General features: G+C 44.7%; 1 pseudogene across 1 annotated transcript in view; it reads left to right on the top strand.

The window, feature by feature from the left end:
• LOC311111831 (neuron navigator 2-like) overlaps positions 1-12,735 on the top strand; it is a 91,713-nt pseudogene that overhangs the window by 59,729 nt on the left and 19,249 nt on the right. Inside the window, exons 14-20 of the transcript in view lie at positions 237-535; positions 1,039-1,104; positions 1,470-1,514; positions 2,038-2,201; positions 4,182-4,364; positions 9,938-9,990; positions 12,469-12,492. The product of the transcript in view is annotated as a neuron navigator 2-like (transcript). The remainder of the gene's footprint in view (positions 1-236; positions 536-1,038; positions 1,105-1,469; positions 1,515-2,037; positions 2,202-4,181; positions 4,365-9,937; positions 9,991-12,468; positions 12,493-12,735) is intronic.

Raw genomic sequence — 12,735 nt, 5'->3', positions numbered from 1 at the left:
CAAACAAGAAAATAGCCAACTTTAGCTACCAGCACCGATCACGATAGGTAGCCTTGTGATAAAATAGTTGGCTATGATAGCAAGCAACCGTGTAGCTAGCAACAGCAGATCATAATATGAAGAACACTAAGAGTGCAGCAGATATATGATTTGACCTTGGCGAGTGGAAGCATAACCACTAAGCATAACATATGAAAATCACTTGATAAATCCATCATTTCTCCTGTGTCCCCCAGAGTGCGTCCAGCCCCGGCTCTGTCTACTCCTCCACGGGGCCCTCCAACAGCCTGACGTGGGGCACCACCATGAGCACTGGCTCCTCTGCCCAGAGCAGGGAGGGTACCCTGGGTGGGCACAGTGGGCACGGTGGTGGGGCGGGAAGCCTGGGCTACCCCTCGGTCAGCAGCATGCACACCAGCAGCGAGTCCATCGACATGAGCGTGAGCAGCGCCGGGCATGGAGGAAGGGACAGCAGGGAGGACACCCTCTCAGCCCTGGGCAGGACCAGCAGCATCAAGACGGGCATGTCTGAGAGGTGAGGACAGGGGAATGGAAGGAAGGAGGGAGGGAGGGTTTGAGTGGTAATAGTGGGAAGTTGGGAATCTGCTCTGATCTTGGTCATTATATCTTTATATGGACAGAAAAACAAGGAACCTGTCAGATGTTGCCATAGCACTGTCATATTGTGTTTGTTCAGTGTATTCCTGCATACATGAATGTGTATGTGACCGGAATGTGTCAGCCATATTATCACCAGAGATATTATGCAAGCATCTCAATGGAAAGCATTGTTTAAGGTATGCCTTAATGCTATGTCATTTGAGATCTATTCTGGTGTTACCTTCTCTGACACATCTCATTATCTTTGCTTACTAGACTAGTAGATGATATTCATTGTTGAGCTGGTGGTGGTGATTTTGCTTGTTGCAACGGTTGGACTCAATGTGGCTCTCTCCTTCAGATGATTATTCTCCCTCACTTTTATTTCTGAAGTTCTTTCTCTCTTTGTCTGTTGTGTGTCCCCCCCCTTCCCATCAGCCCCCTGTCCTCCCCCTCCGCTAGCCCTAAATTCAACCGAAACACCTTACCTCGGAAACAGGACAGGTAAAAGTGCTTGTGTGTGGGGCTTCTCCTTTGTGGCGGTGTGTGTGTGTGTGTGTGAGTGTGCTGTGTTGTTGCAGGCTTTCGTTCCCCTTACAGCGCTTGCTCTCAGTCCGCTATCGCTGTTAATATGCTGCCATCTTGTGGCGAAACTTAGACTTGGACCCTGATATTTAAAAACAACCATCACTGCTATGACATGACACTATACTAAGATGTGTTGTCACAAAATATATTTTCCAGAAAAGCGATGGCATATATATATTTTTACAATTGCAATAGCTAGATAGTGCACTATCCACATTCCTCCTTTCCTCTCCTCCATTCTTTTCCTCTCCCTGAAGTGTTTTTCTTTGCTGATCCCACAGGGGTCCACACAGTGATAGAAACACTCTGCCCAAGAAGGGACTCAGGTACCTACTGTATGACCTCTCAGGCACTGTCTGCCATGCTTAGCACCCTCCCTCTCTCTCTCTCACTTTCCCTCTCTCACAGCTTGAGCTCACGCAATGCTGGTGTTGTTGTAGTTCTTTTTTTGTTGTTGCTCTTGGCACAATGTTGTGTTGCGCTTCAGTGTTAAGGCATGTCACCTGTCACTACTGTGTGTGCAGAGGTGTCATGGTGTCACGTCACACGCACTTTGATTTTGTGCACCGTTTTGGAATTCGCTTGGGCAGCGTTTTGGATTTCTGTTGACTGTCCCCTTGATTTGTGTGTTGCTCTGGGTTGAAGAAAAGTGCTTGGACATTATGTGAAATGTACTTGGGACATAATAATCAGTTGCTCTTGGTAAAAATAGAATCACCATATGATAAATCAAGTTCTGCCTGGTAATGATTAAATCAGAATGTAACAACCGCACCAGTTTGCACACTACTCTCATAACCTTTACCCACCAACATATAACCTCTGACCCTTGTGTGTTTGGCACTGCAGGTACGCCCCATCGCCCCAGCTGCGAGGTCATGAGGAGGCTGCGCGTGATTGGCTGCGCTTCCATTCTCAGGGCGGGCTGCAGGACTCGACCAGTAACTCTCCCTTCTCACCTGGGTCAAGCCTCACCTCACCCTCAGGGACACGCTTCAACTTCGGACAGCTCGGTATGACCTATAAACACCTTACAAGCCACTGTACTTGTGTGTGTGTATGTGTATACAGTGCCTTCAGAAAGTATTCAGACTTTTTCCACATTTTGTTACGTTACAGCCTTATTCTAAAATTGATTACATATTATTTTTTTAATCAGCAATCTACACACAATACCCCATAATGACAAAGCGAAAACAGGTTTTTTGAAATTTTTGCAAATGTATTAAAAATAAAAAACTGAAATACCTTGTTTACATAAGTATTCAGACCCTTTGCTATGAGACTCAATTGAGCTCAGGTGCATCCTGTTTCCATTGATCATCCTTGAGATGTTTCTACAACTTGATTGGAGTCCACCTGTGGTAAATTCAATTGATTGGACATGATTTGGAAAGGCACACACCTGTCTATATAAGGTCCCACAGTTGACAGTGCATGTCAGAGCAAAAACCAAGCCATGAGGTCGAAGGAATTGTCAGTAGAGCTCCGAGACAGGATTGTGTCGAGGCACAGATCTGGGGAATGGTACCAAAACATTTCTGCAGCATTGAAGGTTCCCAAGAACACAGTGGCCTCCATCATTCTTAAATGGAAGAAGTTTGGAACCACCAAGACTCTTCCTAGAGCTGGCCGCCCGGCCAAACTGAACAATTGTGGGAGAAGGGCCTTGGTCAGGGAGGTGACCAAGAACCCGATGGTCACTCTGACAGAACTCTAGAGTTCCTCTGTGGAGATGGAATAACCTTCCAGATGGACAACCATCTCTGCAGCACTCCACCAATCAGGCCTTTATGGTAGAGTGGCCGGACGAAAGCCACTCCTCAGTAAAAGGCACATGACAGCCCGCTTGGAGTTTGCCAAAAGGCACCTAAAGACTCTCAGACCATGAGAAACAAGATTCTGTGGTCTGATGAAACCCAGATTCAACTCTTTGGCCTGAATTCCAAGCGTCACGTCTGGAGGAAACCTGTCACCAACCCTACGGTGAAGCATGGTGGTGGCAGCATCATGCTGTGGGGATGTTCTTCAGCAGCAGGGACTGGGAGACTAGTCAGGATCGAGGCAAAGATGAACGGAGCAAAGTACAGAGCGATCCTTGATGAAAACCTGCTCCAGAGTGCTCAGGACCTCAGACTGGGGGCGAAGGTTCACCTTCCAACAGGACAACGACACTAAGCACACAGGGGTGGCTTCGGGACAAGTCTCTGAATGTCCTTGAGTGGCCCAGCCAGAGCCCGGAATTGAACCCGAACTAACATCTCTGTAGAGACCTGAAAATAGCTTTGCAGCAACGCTCCCTATCCAACCTGACAGAGCTTGAGAGGATCTGCAGAAAATAATGGGAGGAACTCCCCAAATACAGGTGTGCCAAGCTTGTAGTGTCATACCCAAGAAGAGTATGGCGCAGTGGTCTAAGGCACTGCATCGCAGTGCTAGCTGTGCCACTAGAGATCCTGGTTCGAATCCAGGCTCTGTCGCAGCCGGCCGTGACCGGGAGACTCATGGGCAGCGCACAATTGGCCTAGCGTTGTCCAGGGTAGGGGAGGGAATGGCCGGCAGGGATGTAGTTCAGTTGATAGAGCATGGCGTTTGCAACGCCAGGGTTGTGGGTTCGATTCCCACGGGGGACCAGTATGAAAAAAATAAAATAAAATGTATTCACTAACTGTAAGTCGCTCTGGATAAGAGCGTCTGCTAAATGACTAAAATGTAAAATGTAAATGTAAGACTCGAGGCTGCAATCAACAAATTCTGAATATTTGCGTAAATGTCATATTTTTGTCATATTTTTTAATTTGCAAAACATTCTTAAAACCAGTTTTTGCTTTGTCATTATGGGGTATTGTGTGTAGATTGATGAGGGGGGAAAACAATTTAATCAATTTTAGAATAAGGCTGTAACCTAACAAAATGTGGAAAAAGTAAAGGGGTCTGAATACTTTCAGAAGGCACTGTATATCAAATGACCTGTATAGTTGTGTCCCTTGCAGCGGGCAGCCCCACCACAGCTGCTCAGATAAACCTGGCCAGCCTCCGGAACAATAGTCTGATCAATCAGGACATCACCTTTGAACCCTGTGGTGACACCCGCCTGAGGAACTCCTGCGTGTCATTGGACGAGAAGACTCGCACCATGAGCCGCTCTGGTTCCTTCAGAGATGGCTTTGAGGAGGGTGAGTAAAGAGAGAAGAAGGAGGGAGTGAGGGAAGCGACAAGTGCAAGCTGTGCCACTAAAGATCCTGGTTCGAGTCCAGGCTCTGTCGCAGCCGGCCGCGACCGGGAGACCCATGGGCGGCGCACAATTGTTCCAGCGTCGTCCAAGGTAGGGGAGGGTTTGGCCGGCAGGGATGTGGGTTCATTTCCCACGGGGGGCCAGTATGAAAAAAACAAAACATGTATGCATTCACTAACTGTAAGTCGCTCTGGATAAGAGCTAAATGACTAAAATGTTTTTTTTTTAAGATAGAGAGTTGATTACTCATGATAAAATCTTCAATCCTTAGATGGATACATAAACCTTCAAATCTATCCACTTTCTCTTACTATTTTATCTCAACATTACTCTTTCTCGCTTTTTTTTAATATGTTTTACTCAATTCCCTCCCCGTATCTCCACCTCTATCCCTGCTTGCTTTTGTAGCCCAATTATCTTCCTGGCTTATTTTTTTTTCTCCCATAAACTAGTTTTGTTCAATGCCAATATAACACATGCAGATTTGACCCTTTCTTCCCCTTTTCAGAGGGACAAATCTAGTCTGAGAGAGAACTACAGAGAATGAGAGAGAGAGGGATCTGTTTACTCTCAGTTGGTGTGAGTGTGTGTGTGTGTGCGAGCGAGCGAGCGTACTTGTGTGTGTTAACCTGGGAAAAGCTTTGGGGGGGGGGGAGAGAGACAGAGATAGAGAGATAGAGGCTGGAGGATAAACCCAGCCATGTCTCATAGGAAATAAGCTCAGCGTTGTCTTTAAGCTTCCTGGGGCCTCATAAGCACCATAGTCCTGCTAAGACACATGGTCCTCATAAGACACTATGGCAGTTCTAACAAGAGACGGCCACTGGGGGAGTACAGGATTCACTGCTGCTCTCATCATCTCCTCCTCTCTTTGTAGTCTGCATGCTGTCTTTTCCTGTGTGTGTGTGTGTGTGTGTGTGTGTGTGTGTGTGTGTGTGTGTGTGTGTGTGTGGGGTACACAAGCGCTACATTTCTAGGTGCAGACATGCATGCATGTGTGTGTATACACACAAATACTTTGGTGCATGGGTCTCTATTGTATTATAGTGTAAAATCGCCATGAGAGAGAGAGAGAGAGAGAGAGAGAATTAAGACTATCCTCACACAAAACATTATTATATAGGCCCTCCAGTGCCACTGTTTTATCCTCTGTTGTGCTCTTGCTCTCTCTTTTTGCTCCTCTCTTCCCAATTCCCTTCTTCCCTCCAGGGTTAAAAAAACTGGATAATTACAGGGTCTTTCTAATCAAGAAACATGAGGACATGCAGGAAACCGTGTGTGTGTTGTGCGTGAGTGTGTATGTTTGTCTATCCGTGCGATTGGATTACTGTGTGTGTGTCTGTGTGTTCATATTAGTGTGTTATGTGTGTGTTTGTTCATATGTTTTCCTGGTATAAGGTTACTTTAGTGTTATTAAATGTGGACTGGGGCATATACAGTGTCTTCGGAATGTACTCAGACCCCTTGACTTTTTCCACATTTTGTTACAGTGAGGGAAAAAAGTATTTGATCCCCTGCTGATTTTGTATGATCAGTCTATAATTTTAATGGTAGGTTTATTTGAACAGTGAGAGACATAATAACAACAACAAAATCCAGAAAAACGCATGTCAAAAATGTTATAAATTGATTTGCATTTTAATGAGGGAAATAAGTATTTGACCCCTCTGCAAAACATGACTTAGTACTTGGTGGCAAAACCCTTGTTGGCAATCACAGAGATCAGACGTTTCTTGTAGTTGGCCACCAGGTTTGCACACATCTCAGGAGGGATTTTGTCCCACTCCTCTTTGCAGATCTTCTTCAAGTCATTAAGGTTTCGAGACTGATGTTTGGCAACTCGAACCTTCAGCTCCTTCCACAGATTTTCTATGGGATTAAGGTCTGGAGACTGGCTAGGCCACTCCAGGACCTTAATGGGCTTCTTCTTCAGCAACTCCTTTGTTGCCTTGGCTGTGTGTTTTGGGTCATTGTCATGCTGGAATACCCATCCACGACCCATTTTCAATGCCCTGGCTGAGGGAAGGAGGTTCTCACCCAAGATTTGACGGTACATGGCCCCGTCCATCGTCCCTTTGATGCGGTGATGTTGTCCTGTCCCCTTAGCAGAAAAACACCCCCAAAGCATAATGTTTCATCCTCCATGTTTGACGGTGGGGATGGTGTTCTTGGGGTCATACGCAGCATTCCCCCTCCTCCAAACACAGTGAGTTGAGTTGATGCCAAAGAGCTCGATTTTGGTGTCATCTGACCACAACACTTTCACCCAGTTCTCCTCTGAATCATTCAGATGTTCATTGGCAAACTTCAGACGGGCCTGTATATGTGCTTTCTTGAGCAGGGGGACCTTGCGGGCGCTGCAGGATTTCAGTCCTTCGCGGCGTAGTGTGTTACCAATTGTTTTCTTGGTGACTATGGTCCCAGCTGCCTTGAGATCATTGACAAGATCCTCCCGTGTAGTTCTGGGCTGATTCCTCACCGTTCTCATGATCATTGCAACTCCACGAGGTGAGATCTTGCATGGAGCCCCAGGCCGAGGGAGATTGACAGTTATTTTTAGTTTCTTCCATTTGCGAATAATCGCACCAACTGTTGTCACCTTCTCACCAAGCTGCTTGGCGATGGTCTTGTAGCCCATTCCAGCCTTGTGTAGGTCTACAATCCTGTCCCTGACATCCTTGGAGAGCTCTTTGGTCTTGGCCATGGTGGAGAGTTTGGAATCTGAATGATTGATTGCTTCTGTGGACAGGTGTCTTTTATACAGGTAACAAGCTGAGATTAGGAGCACTCCCTTTAAGAGTGTGCTCCTAATCTCAGCTCGTTACCTGTATAAAAGACACCTGGGAGCCAGAAATCTTTCTGATTGAGAGGGGGTCAAATACTTATTTCCCTCATTAAAATGCAAACCAATTTATAACATTTTTGACATGCGTTTTTCTGGATTTTGTTGTTGTTATTCTGTCTCTCACTGTTCAAATAAACCTACCATTAAAATTATAGACTGATCATTTCTTTGTCAGTGGGCAAACGTACAAAATCAGCAGGGGATCAAATACTTTTTTCCCTCACTGTACGTTACAGCCTTATTCTAAAATAGATTAAATAAATACAAATCCTCAGCAATCTACACACAATACCCCAAAATGACAAAGCGAAAACAGGTTTTTAGAATTTTTTGCAAATGTATTAAGAATAAAAAACAGAAATACCTTATTTACATAAGTATTCAGACCCTTTGCTATGAGACTCGAAATTGAACTCAGGTGCATCCTGTTTCCATTGATCATCCTTGAGATGTTTCTACAACTTGATTGGAGTCCACCTGTGGTAAATTCAATTGATTGGACATGATTTGGAAAGGCACACACCTGTCTATATAAGGTCCCACAGTTGACAGTGCATGTCAGAGCAAAAACCAAGCCATGAGGTCGAAGGAATTATCCGTAGAGCTCCGAGACAGGATTGTGTCGAGGCACAGATCTGGGAAAGGGTACCAAAACATTTCTGCAGCATTGAAGGTCTTAAATTCTTAAATGGAAGAAGTTTGGAACCACCAAGACTCTTCCTAGAGCTGGCCGTCCGGCCAAACTGAGCAATCGGGGGAGATGGGCCTTGGTCGGGGAGGTGACCAAGAACCCGATGGTCACTCTGACAGAGCTCTAGAGTTCCTCTGTGGAGATGGGAGAACCTTCCAGAAGGACAACCATCTCTGCAGCACGCCACCAATTAGGCCTTTATGGTAGAGTGGCCAGACAGAAGCCACTCCTCAGTAAAAGGCACATGACAGCCCGCTTGGAGTTTGCCAAAAGGCACCTAAAGACTCTCATACCATGAGAAACAAGATTCTCTGGTGTGATGAAACCAAGATTCAACTCTTTGGCCTGAATGCCAAGCGTCAAGTCTGGAGGAAACCTGGCACCATCCATGAACGGAACAAAGTACAGAGTGATCCTTGATGAAAACCTGCTCCAGAGTGCTCAGGACCTCAGACTGGGGCGATGGTTCACCTTCCAACAGGAAAACGACACTAAGCACACAGCCAAGACAACACAGGAGTGGCTTCGGGACAAGTCTCTGAATGTCCTTGAGTGGTCCAGCCAGAGCCCGGACTTGAACCCGATCGAACCTCTGGAGAGACCTGAAAATAGCTGTGCAGCAATGCTCCCCAACCAACCTGACAGAGCTTGAGAGGATCTGCAGAGAAGAATGGGAGAAACTCCCCAAATACAGGTGTGCCAAGCTTGAAGCGTCATACCCAAGAAGACTCAATATTGTAATCGCTGCCAAAGGTGCTTCAACAAAGTACTGAGTAAAGGGTCTGAATACTTATGTAAATGTTGTTGCATTTTAATGTTTTATATATATATAAATTAGCAAAAAATTCTAAAAACCTATTTTTGCTTTGTCATTATGGGGGTATTGTGTGTAGATTGTTAAGGGAAAAAAAAACAATTTAATCAATTTTAGAATAAGGCTGTAAAGTAACAAAATGTGGAAAAAGTCAAGGGGTCTGAATACTTTCAGAAGGCACTGTGTACCTGCACACTTGGTTTAAGTTGCCCTATGTTGAGATGTCCACACTTACATGTTGTGTCACTTGACCTAGAAATGTAGCTATTGTGTACCCCACACACACCCACACACACACACACACACACACACACACACACACACAGGATAAGTCAGTGATTTCATAAATCGTCAGATTCAAATGAAACTCTCTCTCTGAATGGAACTTTCAGGACAGTTTGCCTACCATTACATATGCGGGGCACCACCTTATATTTTAGGCCTTTTGCGCCCCACACGGAAAATAATCTAAGGAAAACACCTCTCATGCGTAGACCTACTTCCTGGTCTCTTCTATGACATCATAGCCTAATCCTTCTCTATCTGATCCCATCCTTCTAGCCTGTAGACAGGAAACCACCGAATGAAATAGAACAATATTATCTTGTATGTCTATGCAGGAAACGCTCTTACGGCATTGTGTCTGGACTTTGATGTAAGATCAGACTGAGTCGTTAGGATAATACCCAGACTATCATTAGTTACACCACACAGTCACTCCCATCATAACCCTGTACTGTACTGTGTGGATACTAGGATACATGCACACACACGAACACACACATTATACCGCAGTGTGTGGTAGCGTTATCTTTACAGGGCTGTTATTAGGACTTTCACGTCCATGGCGGCTGGTCTAGTCAGGACAAGTGAGAGGGGGTGGATAATGGTAGGGTGACTGGTGGATGGAGCGAGGTGGGTGGTGAAAGAAGGGATTTGCATCTTAGGGAGATTGTCGGGGCTCTGATTTTGTAAGGGGATGGCACAAATGTATTATGGTGTGCAGTAGTTTTTCTAGATTAGAGATCTTTCATATTTTTCCTTGGTTTGGTCACAAACGTGCGTGCGAGTGTGTGTGTTTACTAGAGCACCTGATGTAGTGTGTGTTGTTATGTACAGTACTGAGGCCTCATCCCTCTATGTCCTGTGGCTTTGTCTCTGCAGTTCACGGCTCCTCCCTGTCTCTGGTCTCCAGTACCTCCTCTATCTACTCTACGGTGAGTACAAATATTGTATATGTTTTTATATTTTCATAGATGAAATATAGCTCCTAATGACCTAATTGTAGAGCTGCCACTGCTCCACTGCTTTACTGTATATGTAGCTATATGTTTATTAATATGTACTGTATATGTTTATTAATGAGTTGTAGTAGTCAATGTTTAATACCACATTAATGCCACATATAAACACCCCACTCAGAAATATCCATCAGCAACTTCGCTAATCAAGCCAGGTTGGTCTAATGCATTTATGTTGATGATCGGATAGCTTATCTTAAATCAGTTTTTAAAGGTAAAACGTCACCAGAGTCCTTTATATGAGAGAGGAGTAGGATAGAGTTTCTGCTTGGCACTGATCTAATGTCAGTTTTGTGTTTCTCTTTCTAATGGTTAATGTTAGGATTTGGCTATGGTAAGATGATTCTAGATCTGTGCCTAGGGGCAACTTTTATAATTTACCTGAAATAGAGGCGTGGCTGCTCTTACTCAGATCCGGCCAGTCACGCCCACGCCCACCCCAGCCAATCAGTAAAGGGTTTTTCTATTAGGGTGGCCCCTCCCCTACCCATCGATAGGTACACTCCTGGAAGCAGGTGTAGAGGCAGGTCTGTGTGAAGAAAGAGAGAGAAAGAAAGGAAAGGAGAACTACAGAGCAGATCTGTGGCAGATAACTCAGAAGAGAGAGAGAGAGATTTATAAAAGGAGGGAAAAGAGAAAAGAAGAGAGTTACAGAAGCTACAGAAGCTGTCAAGATGATGGCCACTTTATCCATGACAGGAACGGTCACAGCTTGGGACGTACGCACGGTAGGGATGGGATGGAGGAAGAGGAGAGGAGGATTGCACTCAGGAATATTCCAATTTGAATATTGGAATTCAGATTCAGATAGATTGGGGATTTGTTTCTTTTCAACAACCATTTTGAGATTATTTTTGTCATGAAGATAATGATGATTCAGTGGGAAGGATAATGATTCTATAGCAATTGAAGTTCCATCATGTGTTTTGGATCAACTGGTATTGACTTGGGGTACAGCGAGAGAAAGATCTTCTGTCAGTTGTGTTTTGTCTGGGATGAATATGAAGGACAGGTCTGTTTGTGTGTCTTAGATTGTTTGGTTTTGCCTCTGATTTATGCTTCAACCCTAACCTTAACCATTAGGGTGGAAATGCAAAACTGATCTTAGATCAGTGTCTAGGAGACAACTGTGAATGACAGATCTGTTTGTGTGTGTAGACACTGTGTTGACAGGTTATACTTTGTCACCGCCCCCTCACACTTCTTCAGGTGCACGAGAGTGGAACAAAGCACACACACACACACACAGATTTGTTTTTGTGAATTTTCAGGACTTTTTGATGAGTAAATTTTTTTTACGATAAAGAACTCATATTTTCCCTAACCCTAAACCTAACCCTTAATCGAACCTTAACCCTAACCCCTAACCCTAACCTTAACACTAAACCTAACCCTTAAGCCTAAAATAGCATATTAACAAATTCAGGATATGGTTCTTGTTTTCCTACCTTGTCAGAACATTCTGGTGACTTGTCAGGACATTCTGATCCTGATAAAGTAGGAAGACATGTACACACAAACACACACACACACACACACCATGATTAGCTCCAACAAACAAACCTGTTCTTAACACATTACAGCGCCAGACAGACAGGCGGGACCAGGGGAAAAAACATTACTAATAGAAGTTTGTTATGTCACAATAACACAGCAACTACTAGTTCCTTTATTTGGGTTGAAATCAGGGCCTGCCTAGCAACCGTCCACACGCTGCACATAAATCACAGGTGGACAATACCGAGATATGTAGGAGCAGAATAGGGTAGAATGGTGTTTTGGTTTGAAAATGTACAGACTGGCTCTCTGTGCGGAGACTTTTATCTATACCTGTAAAGGGGGGTATTGTGTCTTATACTGTTTGTGATGGGTTGGTCTGTGTGTACGCCATTGTGTGTGTATACAGTTTATACTGTATGCGTGCAAATGTGTGTGGGCGTGAGGCCATGTATGTGTGCTTGTGTGTATGTGGTTTCCCAAGCTCTCCTGTGTTACCATTGTTGAGAGTGGAGTCTAGGGAGACAATACCTCTCAGCAGAGAGAGACACACACACACACACACACACACACACACTCTGCCTCCTCCCACCAACACACTCTAAACGCCTCCAGGAGCATAGATCTCTGCTTTCCAGACCCATTACACCAGACATCTCTAATCACCATGTCTCTGTAACTACAAAATCATCAGGGAGTTTGAACTAGAGAAAATATACAGAGCCTGAAGACAGTGTTCTGAAGCCATGCTGGGCTGGTGTAGTCTGCTAGCCCCAGGTGCTGTAGAAGTATATCAACTATCAACCCTCCCTCCTCCCTCCCTTTCAGGCTTGAATAACACTGCTTTCTTTCTTCCAATCAATAGATAATCTAATCATTCTCTTTTTGTTTTCACAGACTGAAGAGAAATCCCAGTCAGAGGTAAGACTTTCACCTTCTTTGTAAAGAAATGAACTCTTTCTCCCTTCTCTCTTTCTTGTTGGTTTATCTCTCTCTCTCTCTCTCACTCTCTCTTATATTTATTTTTAATTTTTTTGTTCTGTATTTTACCCCCTTTTTCGATCTTGTCACATCGCTGCAACTCCCCAGGTCGAGTCATCCTCCGAAACATGACCCGCCAAACCGCGCTTCTTAACACCCGCCGTCTTAACCCGGAAGCCAGCC

Source organism: Coregonus lavaretus (assembly GCF_964263955.1).
Source record: "Coregonus lavaretus genome assembly, chromosome: 37".
In the NCBI taxonomy this organism is placed as follows: Eukaryota; Metazoa; Chordata; class Actinopteri; order Salmoniformes; family Salmonidae; genus Coregonus; species Coregonus lavaretus.
This window is presented reverse-complemented; position numbering and strand designations above follow the sequence as displayed.